Here is a 13,044-nt window from a genome sequence, read left to right as displayed (position 1 = left end):
TGAAACCCTCTCGGATGGGCCTCTTTACTGGCCAAGAACAACTTACTTCTTCCAAGAGAAGTCGCCTGGCAGACTCCCCCAGAACAACATTGCCACCTGGCAAAGACTTTGGCAACATCTTGGACTCAATCAATAAGCGCTTGTCCATCTTTGATGACCTCAGATTTAGGTTTCTTGCATCAGCTGACCAAAACACTGGAATGTTTGACTGAAGCTTTGCTGCTTCCAATGTTAGGGTGCTGCCTTACTGTGCACATGAGGACAGAATTATGCAGATGCATTTTATTAGTTTTATAAAGGTGGTTTTGAACTGAGCAATCATGCACAAACCTAATTTCATCTCCCAGAGTTCCTATGAAATGGACTCAGACACACCAGGAAACCTCAGTTTGCAATCAAGACTTATGCCGTTTCCATTACTCAACAGACCAAGTAAGTAGTGCGGTTTAACTGATTGTGTCACATCAACAAGGTTCTGCAGCAGTACAACACCTTTCTTTAATTGTTTGCAATTTAAAGGGCTAACACAAATGCCTTCATGCTCAATAATCAAAGCACCACCTTTTGAGCTCATCATCTATGATAGCTGATTTTATTCCTGCATTTCATGAATTTATCTCCCTTGTAGCAGCAAAGCACACTGCAAGCACAATCTCCTGCAGGTTAAGCTGGAGTAACCAAATAGGTTTTATATTGATCGACCCTGAAACACTGTAAACACACCAAGTGCACTCAGCAACATTAAAACTCCAAAGAAGACCCGTAAAAAGTCTGCAACAATCAAAAAGAAAAACACAGAATTGGCTAGTTCTGTTTCATAAAAACTGCCACTGTCAGACCAATACAGCTTATTTTCCTAGTTTTAGGGAACTGCCACTAGTTTGTGTAAAATCATTTAAGAGCTTCACACAATTATAAGACATAAATCTTATTTAATTAAATGCAAACAAAAATTCTAGAATTTCTATCACTATGAAATTTGATAATAATGAATTTGCTTTGTATAAATATATAAATAAATATTCAATTTTCAATTCAATTCAATTTTATTTATATAGCGCCAAATCACAACAGCAGTCACCTAAAGGCGCTTTATATTGTACAGTAGATTGTACAATATATATCATATATCTACATGAGAACACTGATGTTTTCAAAACTGTTCTAATTAAAGTAATAATGTTTAGAAAGTAAGTAAGATGTAAGAAAATCTTTCATTTTCTTCACTCCAAAATAATTGGATAATTATTATCCGCAAGACCTCAGTATCTGTTAGGATGCTTTCAAATAAATTACACAAATGATACTAAGTTAGTAAGAATTAAATTATTAAGCAAAACAAAACAAGGGACACACTACATACACTTCCTTCGGCTGATCCCACGGTGGATAGATTGTTTTTTTTTATGCCGGATGCCCTTTCTTCCAACACTGCCGGGGATTTGTGTCATTAAAATACAACATCCATTATTAATGCAAGTTTATTAAAGAGACATTCCTCTAAAGTCATAAGTGCATATTTAATGGAAAATTAATGATATTTACAGATCAGAAAGTTAATTCACTGAAAAAGACTTTATAGATTAGATTGTGTCGATTTCGATAATAAACACACTGATGTGATATCATATTTCTTATTCGTATTTATTCTCATTGTCATTTCAGTGACTCCTTGTTTCTCAACCCTTCAGCTGATGGTTATAGATTTAGTGATTGTTTTAATGAGGGACAGTCTCCCACATCACGAAGTGAAGCCACAGCACACAGTGAATTTTATTTCACTCTGTGCTGCATCTTTGTGGTGCAGTGTATCAGTGACGACAGGAAGTTATCCAGCAGTGGTCTTACTGTTTTTGATGGTTATCAGACAGCAGATCTATCTGTAAGATTACCTGCTGGATTGCTTGGCTTCTTCTGGGAAGGATCGATTTCTGGCTCCACCACCACCACTCCTGTTCCACCCCACCACAAAACGATGGCTGTGCATGTGTGCGAATATGTGCAATTCGCCAACAAAAGTACAGTTTCAGGGAAGTGCATGCCTTCAATTTGCTATCTCTCCTCAACTTGCTTTTCTCTCTTACTTTCCCTTCCCCTTTTTTTAGTCCTCTAGTATCTTCTCCCATCTGTCCTTGACCACATGTAAAACAGCTGCCATCAAAGCAGGATCAGTCAGCTCCTTGTAGAAATCACTAGGGTTTAGTCTCTACCAAAAACAACCTCTGGTTCATGGAACTTCAGCTGCAGGGCAGCCTGACAGTTGAAACCAGGTCCTCTTCTCACAGTATTTCTCATTACCCCATTCCTTTGTGCAATAAGGTTGGCTCTTCAGATTATGACCGACATGGGGAGTGATGTCTGCATGGTTCTCAGTTTCTTTATCAGACTCCTGCTCAGTCTCATGCTGGCTGTCTCATTGAATGAATGACAAAAACATCTCTGAAGCAGATGGCAACATGAACCTGATTCAAGTCAATGATATCAGCTAAGAAGGCCTTACAAGAGTGAAGTCCTGAAATTGGACATTTTAGCCACTAAGGAAGTTCTTTCGTCTGCCTACATTTATTGACATTTGAGCTTATACCTGCTGCTCTTTTCTTTTCTGTAGTTCTACTTTTCCATACAGTCAAACCTTCACCAGATTCACCAGATTATAAGTGACCCATTAGGGTATCATCTATTTGAAACACCCAAATGGAAAAACTAGCAACAAATTTGTTGCTAGTGTAGCAACATTAACATTTACAGCAGCAAAGTCACAACATGAATTGAATACAGCAAAGTGAAAGCTACCCTCTTAACACTGATCAAAATAAAACTGCTCAATGACAAAACAAAGAACCTCTAAATTTTTAAGGAGCTTTGACAGAAAGCTACTGGGCTTCTTTAAGTTTTGTGAAGAAGTTTCACCTCTTATCCAAGACGCTTCTTCAGTTCTAAGAGTGCCAGGTATTTAAACCCCAGTGGGGTTGTTCCGTAAGAGTATTAATTATGCACTTAAACACATGAGCCAAGGTGTGAAAAAAGACCTGGATTAATATCGCCAGAGATTTCGGGTAAAACCATTGTGACACCTTGAGTGAGGCCTCCCCTATCATGTTGACCTATTGAGGTCAAAATTGCAATGTAGGTGGCAGACGCCTGGTGTCGTAAGCCACCCCCTCTTTTTAAAAAATGGTGATTCACAGTGGACATAGACGGCCATTCGTGATATTTTATATACTAACTATGCTACATACAGACAACTTTTCATTTAGTTTGTCCATAGCAACTCATATCAACCTTACAAGCACACGTTGGTTGTTTAAAACAATTGGATGAGAACACTTGAAAGAGCTGTTTTTATACAGTTTTCAGCTTTATTAATGTGTAAGCAAGGACTCTTGTTGGCTTTTTGCAAATGCTTTGATTCCACCTACGTCATCTGTATCAGCAGTAGTTCACTTGGGTTTACTTTTTTCCCTCACATTGCCACATCTTTGCTGCCTTTTGTGCATTTGTGTAAGTCTTACCAAACAGGGCTAAATATAAGTGGTCAAATGTTCATATGATGTGCCCTGCTTTCAAATGAAAGGATTTTTCCTATTCATTATGTTTCAGGAACTTTTTTATGGTGTGTATTTCATGCATGTTCATTTCACAATGGCAATGAAAATATGATTAATCTGTAAGTGCTATTTATCAAAGTAACACTTATTTTGACAAAGTAAACCATTTTAATCTACATTTCTTTCAAGGCTTCTTTCTGTGTATGTGTGTCATGGTGCTGGGTCGTTGACCCAGCGTTTTGTGTTTAATATGATTATTTTCCTCTGTTCTAGTTTATTCTGATTTTGGTATACTGTGTCCTCCCCTTGTGCCCGGTTTGTGTCCCTGAGTTCGTGTTGTGGATTTCCTGTTTTATTTTGAAGGTCTGTGTCTGTTGTCATTGTGTTCAGCTTGTATCCTCCAGTTGTCTTGTGTATTAGGATCAGCTGTGCTTCCCTCCTGTGTGTGATTACCTGATTACCTTGTGTGTGTGTATATATAGTGGGTGTCTGTCTGTGCTCGTTGTCGGCTCGTCTGCGTTTCATGGTGTTCTGTTCCTTGTCTGCGTCTCTCTGCCCCTCACCCCATTTCATATGATCTCCGGTTTGCTATTTAGTTGTCCCAGTTTAGGTTTGTTGAGTAATTTCTCATGCTTCGTTGCCTGTTTTTGCCACTGCCACTTTGTAAATAAACGGCACACACTTCATCAGTCTGCTGCCTGCATTTTGGGTCCTCATTCTCACAACACCTCACGGCTCGCCCCGGCAGCCGTGACAATGTGTAACGTTGGTAGGGTCGGTGTATTCTCTGCAGGACTTTTATCTTATTCTGATAGAACAACACATGATGATGATGTCAAGAGTAACAAAGTTCACAAACGGCGAGCACAAAGGCTTGTTTACCCTTCCCTCCTGAGCTGACGATCATACATCCTTTTAAATGAAGGTCCTTTTTCACCTTTCACTCAACAAACAACAAACAATAACAACAAACTCTCCACCCACTCAATGCTCTGAAAAAGACTAGTTTAGTGTGTAGTTGTTAGGATGTGTCAATTAAGTTGTAATTGACTGTGTTGTTACCCTCTCATTGATTTCTAAGTATACTTTTTCATTTGCTATGGTTGGATAGACTGTTGTGGCAATGGCTACAATACAGACAACAGAGTTGTTCACCGTCTCTCTCTTCTAATACTGCTTTCTGTCTGTCCTTGAAAGGAGCATGTCTAAAAGCTGCTGGAATATAACAGCAGAAGCATGGTAAACTAAATGGGTACAACCACAACCAGCCACTCTCTCAGATTGTTTTTTTTTTTTGTGCTTGGCCTTTTTTTGCAATAAACTGTTGGGTGGGATTTGGGGAAGCAAACAAAATTACACATTAAAAAACAAAATCTCCCTGTCTCCCTCTGGTTTCATATCTAAAGATATCTAGATATCACATTTTGCACATTCTTTTGCAAAACAAATTTGAAATCAGTATTGAAATTTGTACTGTACTGTACAAAAATCTCAAACTTTAGCCTAAGAGGATCACAATGATGTGACTAATACCAGACTGCACTAGACACACACACACAAACACGCACACACACACACACACACATTTATGAGAGGTTTGATTTAGGCGTACCCCCTGAATATTTCTGGCTGCAGGCTTTGGAAAATGACTGGCAGTAATGGTTATTATTATCATTAGTTATTTTTGCCTTAACATACAAAACTCAAACAGTTCTCTACTGCCAGGAAATAAAAAAAGCTTTTCCAGTGGGGCGCAGTGCATAATCGGAAATTATGGACTATGTAATACAACATACATTATAGCATAGAAAATGTTATCTGGGATTATACAGAATCGGTATATACTGTACATGTACATAGACAAACGAAATTAGCTGAGGCTGACATGAAAAAAGGTTATGAAATACATTACAGTGCGACAAATTTTAGAGTAGACTGTCTCTCCGCACTGTACAGAATTACAGCAGTCAATACGCAATAATGTGGAAATGTAATTTTTACCATTCAGTGACCAGGCCTGCATTGCAGCGTGCATTAAATCACCAATTAAAGCACCCATAGTCAGTTTTAAGAGTGTAGCGATCATCTTTCCATTGGTTTAATTAGGCTAATTAATTGCTATTTGAAACATTGCTCATTGTAATTACATTTAATCAAGGGGTGACCTATTAGATGGCGAGAATCATAATGGTTGTGAAGAAGACCTTTCTGCTGGTTACTTAAGCTTGACTGACTCTTGATGAAAAGAAGAGCTGGTATTTTAATTCATATTGTAGATGTAGTTAGACCAGACTAAAATAAAACAAACAAAGGCCTACTTCTGAAAAAAATCAAAGGAATAGTTCATTATTGCAAAGGCACATTTTTGCAGTCTTTCACAGTCAAAATATGTCTGTGCAAAAATTCATTCACTGAAAATTGGAGGTATATCAGAAAACATCAGCTTACATCAGTTTTCATTTATAATGCCCCATCTTTAGACCACTTGAATTACCTAAAACGGAGGGAAGTTCCTTCCCTTTAAGGGGTCATTACTATTTTGTGTTAGATAGTGGATGAACTAAGACGCTGCACCAAGGCCCAGTATAAGAAGTTGGGGTTAATTTGAACTATGAATTGTGCACAGGTACTCTAATAGAGCCTAAGAAAAAATATGGAGTCGAAAACATAAATAAGATTCCTTTAAAAGATCTAGTATATGATATAAGTCACAGACCATCATTCTTCTGAGGGAATTTAACCATGATGAGACAGGCAAAACAAAACTGAACATGACGCACACAGGACAAATGACTATCAGAATAAAGCAGGAAACAAACAGAGGCCAGTCACAGGAAAACATGGAAAACACACAGACTCAGACTGACTGAATACAGGGAACGGGAGACAAGACTAGCAAGACAGAATGAGGACAGAGAAACCAGACAGACAAAAAAAGAACAAAAACTAGACACACCAATGAAGTCGGTGTCAGAAATACACAAATCCATGATGTTGTAAATAAATGTTTTAAGTCATTTCTAATTTTTAATGACTAGTCTCATTTTTGTCCAGAGTGGATGCCCATGAAAACGTACCCAGTCCAGACTTCCAGTTTGATACTACACAATAACCAAATATCCCAACTGGGAAGTGTTAAACTTGAAACTTTCAAACAATCTCTTATTTTCATTAGGATGGAAATAATTACGACAAAGAATCTTTCCAAATTTGGCTGGGCAAATAGAAAATATTTTTAACGATCTGTGAAGGAACACACAATGAGCCAGCTTTTAGAATAAAGATGATAAACATGCAGAATATCCATGTTTATTGAAGGCCTAGGCTACAGTACATCAGCCAAATCCACATTTTATACCCAATGATGGCAGACCTCCATATAACATGAGAGAGGAGATTGCTGTGCTGAAAATCACTGCAAAATGGTATCTGCAAACCACAAACCTCTACAAGTACAAGACCCAGAACGACTGGCTTCACCTGCAGTTAAAGTACTGCAGAGAAAATGTACAAAAAGACATTCAAGAGCTTCAAGAACAGCTGGGAGAGGCTCGCAGGAGCAGACCCGAGTCTAACACTGAGGAGAACTTCACCCCTGAGGTGACTGAAGCTTCTGTTGAATACAGCAAGACAGCTAACACCACTGCAGAGCTGAGTCTAGAGACCTCAACACAAACAACAGAAGTTCCACACACAGACTCCGCACACAGCTGAAAACAACTAAGAAGCAGCATGAGTAGATCGAACAGCTCCTCAAAACTCAAAAACATCTGGAAGAGGAAGCTGCAAAACGCAAAGAACAAGAAGAGAGAATCCGCTGTGAGATCGCAGAGCTCAAAGCCAAACTGTGCGCCACTGAGGCCCTGCGTGAAAAAAGGATTTGAAGACACAGAACTTGAAACAAGAGCTGGAAAAGACCAAAGCTTCCTACCTGGAAATCGTAGAGAAGCAAAAATAGGAGAACGCAAACATCACAGAGAAACAGACGTATAAAAGATCGTACTGCGGCAGACTCTGCAGTCTCTGCAAGAGACAAGAAAAAAACAAGAAACAGAGGCCAGCATTACTGAATTAGAAAATTGACAAAATGAAGTTTTTCCTCCCCACTGTCACCCAAGTGCTTGCACACAGCTTGTTTTTTTTTCTTTTATTCAGTTCAGTTCAATTCATTCAAAAAAAAAAAATCGGAATTGTGAAGATTGAATTTTGTCTGATTTAAAAAGTATTTAAAATGTCAAATTACCACAACGCAACAGCAGAAATAGTTTTTGCTCTGTGGATAGTTTCCACTATATCTGTGCTGTTGATGCCTTTGGGAGCATTTTTTATCAGTTAACCTGTTTTGGTTTTATCTCTACTAGCAAGCCGCCGGGCTGCACGCGGGAGACGGGGAACAAACAAACATATATACACACCTGTAACCATAACATTCATTATGAAACAGAAAACTGGACACATGACAGCAGTGCGAGAACTTTCGTCTCTCACATCACTCATACTTCAGTGCAGGAGGATGTAGTTCACTGTCAGCTTTTACAGCCACGAGTGAAGGATCTGCTATCTGTTTAAAGTCAACACAGCTACAATGCACATTTGTATCATCCCTGTGTTGTGAATTTTATGAGCCATGTATCTGCTGATACATATGAGAAAGCAGCTTGCAGTGATGTATCTTCCTACTGCCATGCAGGCACAAAAAACAGACAAGAAAAAGATATATAACTGTAACAAGACACTGCATTTTTTTATTATTTATATAAGAGCTTATAAGAAACATTTAGGATTAGATAATGCAAGATATAGATACCTCTGCATTTTACACAGTCACATAGAAGTGAAATCACAGTTCATTCTGATGAGTAAGTGAGAAAGAGCAGCAGACACTCAATATCTCTCAGTACAACCAGTCCAATAGCTTCTTGTAAGGACAGGATCAGGTCTCACAGTGGAGGGAGCGACTGTGGATATAAATCCAGCACACACACTGTTTGAGAAATACACACATATATCCAAGGCTAAAGATATTGGCAGGAATGGGAATGAACATGAATAAAGATTTTCTGTTGTGCATGCTGAGGGCTTATTTGTAGTCTCTTGTTTAATTACAAAGCTTCTCATTCATATGTCTCTCTTTACACTGTATTCTCAATTTCCTAAATATCATCTGTTGTTTTTCATCTCCAATTCTCACTGTTTCTATAATACCCAGATGGTATTATTATGTCATGATAGCAGGTGTTTCATTAAGACTTGTAGTGCTGATACTAAGGATTGAGAAATTTACAGACAGGAATCTTTGAGGACATTTTGATGACCCGGGTTATGCATCGAATGGTACCCCTGAGACAATGGATGATGATGTCTTTTAATTCAGCCTCAAATGGTATCTGGACAGAGTCAGGTCATCACAATCACACAGTCCAGCAATCAACATTTGTATACATGCAATAGTGTCGTAATTATGTGTCGAAAGCCTACATTAGCCACACAGATATGGGAAATGTAGATACAATTACAGTGCCTTGCGACGTTAAATATCTGAACACAGTGTTACCCACCACCACTGCTGTAACTGATCACTATGGCCGTTCACAGATACAACGTCAATGTAGCTTTTTTTCTGCTCCAGGGTAGATTATGTTCGAGATATCCATTCAAGATCTAAGAAACCACTGATTACTGATCAAACACTTCTCTGGAAATTAGTGTTACAGTCTATCAAAGATCCCAGTTTGTGGATAGTAAGAGGGCATATAGCTGAGCATGAGTGACATCCATCCATCCATCCATCCATCCATCCATTCTCTTCTGCCTATCCCAGCTGTCTTAGAGCAGCCTGGACCGGTCGCCAGTCTGTCGCACGGCACATTTCTTTCATATAGTAATTCTACAACAGCAAAGCCATGTCCTTGCTGACCAGAGCCTCCTCAGTTCAAGTTCTGTTTTCCTGTTCTTTAATCTCCTCCACTGTGAACAAGAGTTTTGCAGTCACAAGAATAATGCTACTGTCTTAACAATACAGCTAAAGATTTCATTAAATAAATGTATTAGTATTATACAATACTTTTTTAATACTACTTTTCAATATTTCAATACTTTATAAATACTTTTTAAAATATATTTTTTAAATTGTACAATTCATCCACTGTAGTGGTGGGGATTTTTAAAACTTGGATTTGTACTGCTCATATGTATACAAAAAAGTCCCACTCCCTGGAGGTGGCATGTGTGCTCCTTAAACTCGACCTCAATTAGAGGCCGTGGACTCTGAGGGTTCTGCACAGTATCTTAACTGTTCCTAGGACTGCACTCTTGTTACACAGACCTCTGATGTTGTATTGTCTTATGTTCCTGCTCAGGTGGTTGATGTAATGCCTAAGAGGAGTTTCCATGTTGTGGTGAGAGAGGTAATTGCGGTTGGAAAGATCCGTCATGATTACAATTGTTATTCCTTTAGGAATAGAAAAGAAGAATAGAATCAAACTTTATTAATGCCTTGGGGAGGTCCCCTCAGGGAAATTATGATTAGAGCAAACACCAGTTCACGTTAAATCTAAAAAAGACAAAAATAGAAATACCAAACAGGTACAGTAGATGTAGGTCATGTTGGGTGATGGTGCTGTTCATCTCTTCATTCCAGAGACTGGTTAGATGTCTGCCTTTGTGATGTTGACTGGTTCATGCTCTTCATCTCACTCTCCCAGACGTTTTTCCAGCTTTGCCCAGTTTCAGCTATCTCCTTGTGCTTTTATTCACTTGTAAACCATGGATGGTTCTTTAGGGAACACATTATTTATTGCCTTGGCTTCTGCCTCTCTGATATTTCTCTTTAGCCCAGTAGCCAGAGCTCTGAGTCTTTGCTTAGCAGTTTCTTGAGCCTCAGTTATGGACATCTCGTTGTACCTCTTTTCCATTTAGGACCTGTTTCTTATGACGCATTTCTGCACCTGAGTTAGCCTCCAGCGTTCTTCCCCATGGGGGTTTTCCTCTACACGCATCCTTGATTTTATATCCATCTGCCTAGGATTACTGTTGCAGTAGCATATATGAGCTCATTGGTTTCAGTGAGTGAAACTGGCAGTGGGGATGTTGCATAGAGCAGTATTCACACCTGCAAGCGTCTCCTCAAATGCTGTTGGTTGGGTGGCTCCTGTCAGCTGGACCACAATTTTCATCCTCAGTTTAGATGCTGGGCATCATGCAGTTCTGGCCTAGCCCGGGAACCCTTAATGGATATGTGGAAAAAAAAAATAGGACTTACCGAGTTGATAAAGAACGTTGTGACACTACTCAGTGTTATTGCTGTTGTTAAGTATAGTGAAGACAGATAACAGCACACAGGGTAAGTTGATGTTGCTTCATAGTACAGGCCCCATGGTACAGGATGTGGTTCACCTGTGAAATATTAAAATATCAATTAGGAAAAAGACTGACACAGATCACCCAGTGGTGCTTAGGACCTCAGCATGTCACATTGATGAAAACTGCTTAATTTTGTTTCTCTGTGGTTCCCAGGTTCTCAGAGCTGTCTAAGTAATGTTTTAACTGGAAATGTTCACTGCTGTTATTTCCATAAGAAGCAGTGTTTGCGTTTGATGTTATTAATGGGCATTAAAGCATTGTTCAGTTCATTATGTATCTTTACATTTACTGTTACCTGTTTGTCAGGATTTTCCACTCTTAACTAATAAAGATGAAATGTTTATGTTAAACAAATCTATGTGATTTGTACAAAGCAACGTGGGAGAGAAAATGCGATGTTTGCTGTTTAATGTCTTTAATGTATTAATTTACTGTTGGTCAAGGCAGCAACAGCTAAGCCTCAGATACAGACCTTTAAGTCTTAAAGACAAAAAACCAAAAAACACAGTTTCTTTTTTAGAGCAAAAATAAGTTTATGTTTACAAAGAATAACAAGACTAAAAACAATTTAACGAGAGCGCCTTATTTTCACTACAAACTGACAACAGTCAATAAAATGTCTCTTTCTTAGTTTAAAAACTTGCCCAAACTCAAACTCCTGGCTGCGCCTTTTAAACCCGCTCTTAATTAGGTAGAAGTTGCCTAGCAACACAGCAGAAATTGTGAATGTGATAAGAAAAAATGTATGATGTTTAAAAGATCAAAACAAGCCATATGTTTAAAGGAAGAACTTCTAATGCTTCAGTTCAGGGAAAGTCAGAACCGAGACATTAGTAAGATTTTGATGTCATCTTTCCATTTTATCTGACTCAAGCAGGATAACATAAAAACTTTCAAGCTGAATTTTATCAAACTTGTTGGTAACGTGTAAAATTAAAGGTCCTAAATGAAACATCAGATGAAGGATCTCTTATGTCTCTTGAAAAAAACCCAAACATATGCTATTAGTCAATCAAGTCTTAAAAATGATTAATGAACTAATATTGATAATAGCACCTAATTTCATGAAACTTGGTGGAGCTACTGCTGCTATTAGACTGGCAGGGGCAGTGTGAAACATGCTGCTTCCCCAGTTTGTTGGTGATTCAGACATCGGCCACTTTATGTGTGAGATTTGACCCTACAATGAATGGAACCTAATGCAGGTTAGTCAGCTGACTATTTTTTGATAGTTACCTTAATATTTGGGTAATTATGGTCTATGGGGACACACCCAACCACGTTTTAATCATATCACATAATTATCAAAATATAGTTTATAAACTCTGAGTCTGTGTTTGGATCCCATTTTAATGTCTTAGAGGCTTCCTCTCCTTCACCTTTAGCAGTTTCCCCCCTTATGTTTTCACTGTTTAGGACATTCTCCAAAACAGTCATATCTTTTAGTGAGGTGAGCAACTGAAGGTGCAGAGACATGAGATTGTTCTATTAAAATAGTCATATTCAGTTCATATTTTGTTAGGGAAATGAAAAAGAGTGCATGTTAAAAGGGGCTGAAATGGCATTCAGTTTATTGGCCTGTGGCAAATTATTATTACATTTTAAAATTCTTTATTTAAAAATGAAACCTCATTGAGATGGGGATCGCTTTGTGAACAGAAAACATACAATCTGAGACTAGACAGACATAAAACAAAACACAAATACATACTGCAGCTATATAACAAATATAAGGCAAATATAACCTTTAAAATGTTCTGATTAAAAAAGAGAGAATGTAGTTTCTATTTTTCATTCAGGTCATTTTATTTGTATAAAGCAAAGTTTTTTTTAACCTAGTTTGGCTAAGTTCAGCGTTATTAAGAGGTGCAGCTTGTGCTAGAATGTCCTGTGACCTGACACTGTAAGTACTATATTTAAATGTACCAAGGGAGAAGAGGAAATTGGGCATTCTTTGAAGTAAAACTTTATAAATAAGCATTGTGCACGTTTTTGTTTGATAAGAAAAAAAAGATCAAACCTTTTCCTCTAGGATCAAATGGTGAGTGAGAAGTATTTGGACAAGAAAAACATAGTAGTTTACCAGATGCTTTCAGGTCTCGAAAGCTATTAATGTATATGAAATAAAACATGA

The 13,044-nt window shown here is 38.1% G+C and overlaps 1 protein-coding gene across 4 annotated transcripts in view; it reads right to left on the bottom strand.

Annotated features, from left to right (window-relative positions):
- LOC134620491 (beta-1,3-galactosyltransferase 1-like) overlaps window positions 1-13,044 on the bottom strand; it is a 191,140-nt gene that overhangs the window by 44,432 nt on the left and 133,664 nt on the right. The window contains exons 3-5 of one of the 4 annotated variants that reach the window (XM_063466671.1): window positions 10,888-10,943; window positions 10,660-10,773; window positions 7,480-7,571 (exon numbers count right to left, since the gene is read on the bottom strand). The gene's annotated coding sequence lies outside the window, so the exon portion shown is untranslated. Of the gene's footprint in view, window positions 1-7,479; window positions 7,572-10,659; window positions 10,774-10,809; window positions 10,944-13,044 lie in introns of all 4 variants that reach the window. The other 3 variants (XM_063466669.1, XM_063466672.1, XM_063466670.1) reach the window with 3 other exon arrangements.

This window comes from Pelmatolapia mariae, linkage group LG23 (assembly GCF_036321145.2).
Source record: "Pelmatolapia mariae isolate MD_Pm_ZW linkage group LG23, Pm_UMD_F_2, whole genome shotgun sequence".
Lineage (NCBI taxonomy): Eukaryota > Metazoa > Chordata > Actinopteri > Cichliformes > Cichlidae > Pelmatolapia > Pelmatolapia mariae.
Note: the sequence above shows the minus strand (reverse complement) of the source record. Positions and strands in the feature narration are given on the sequence as shown.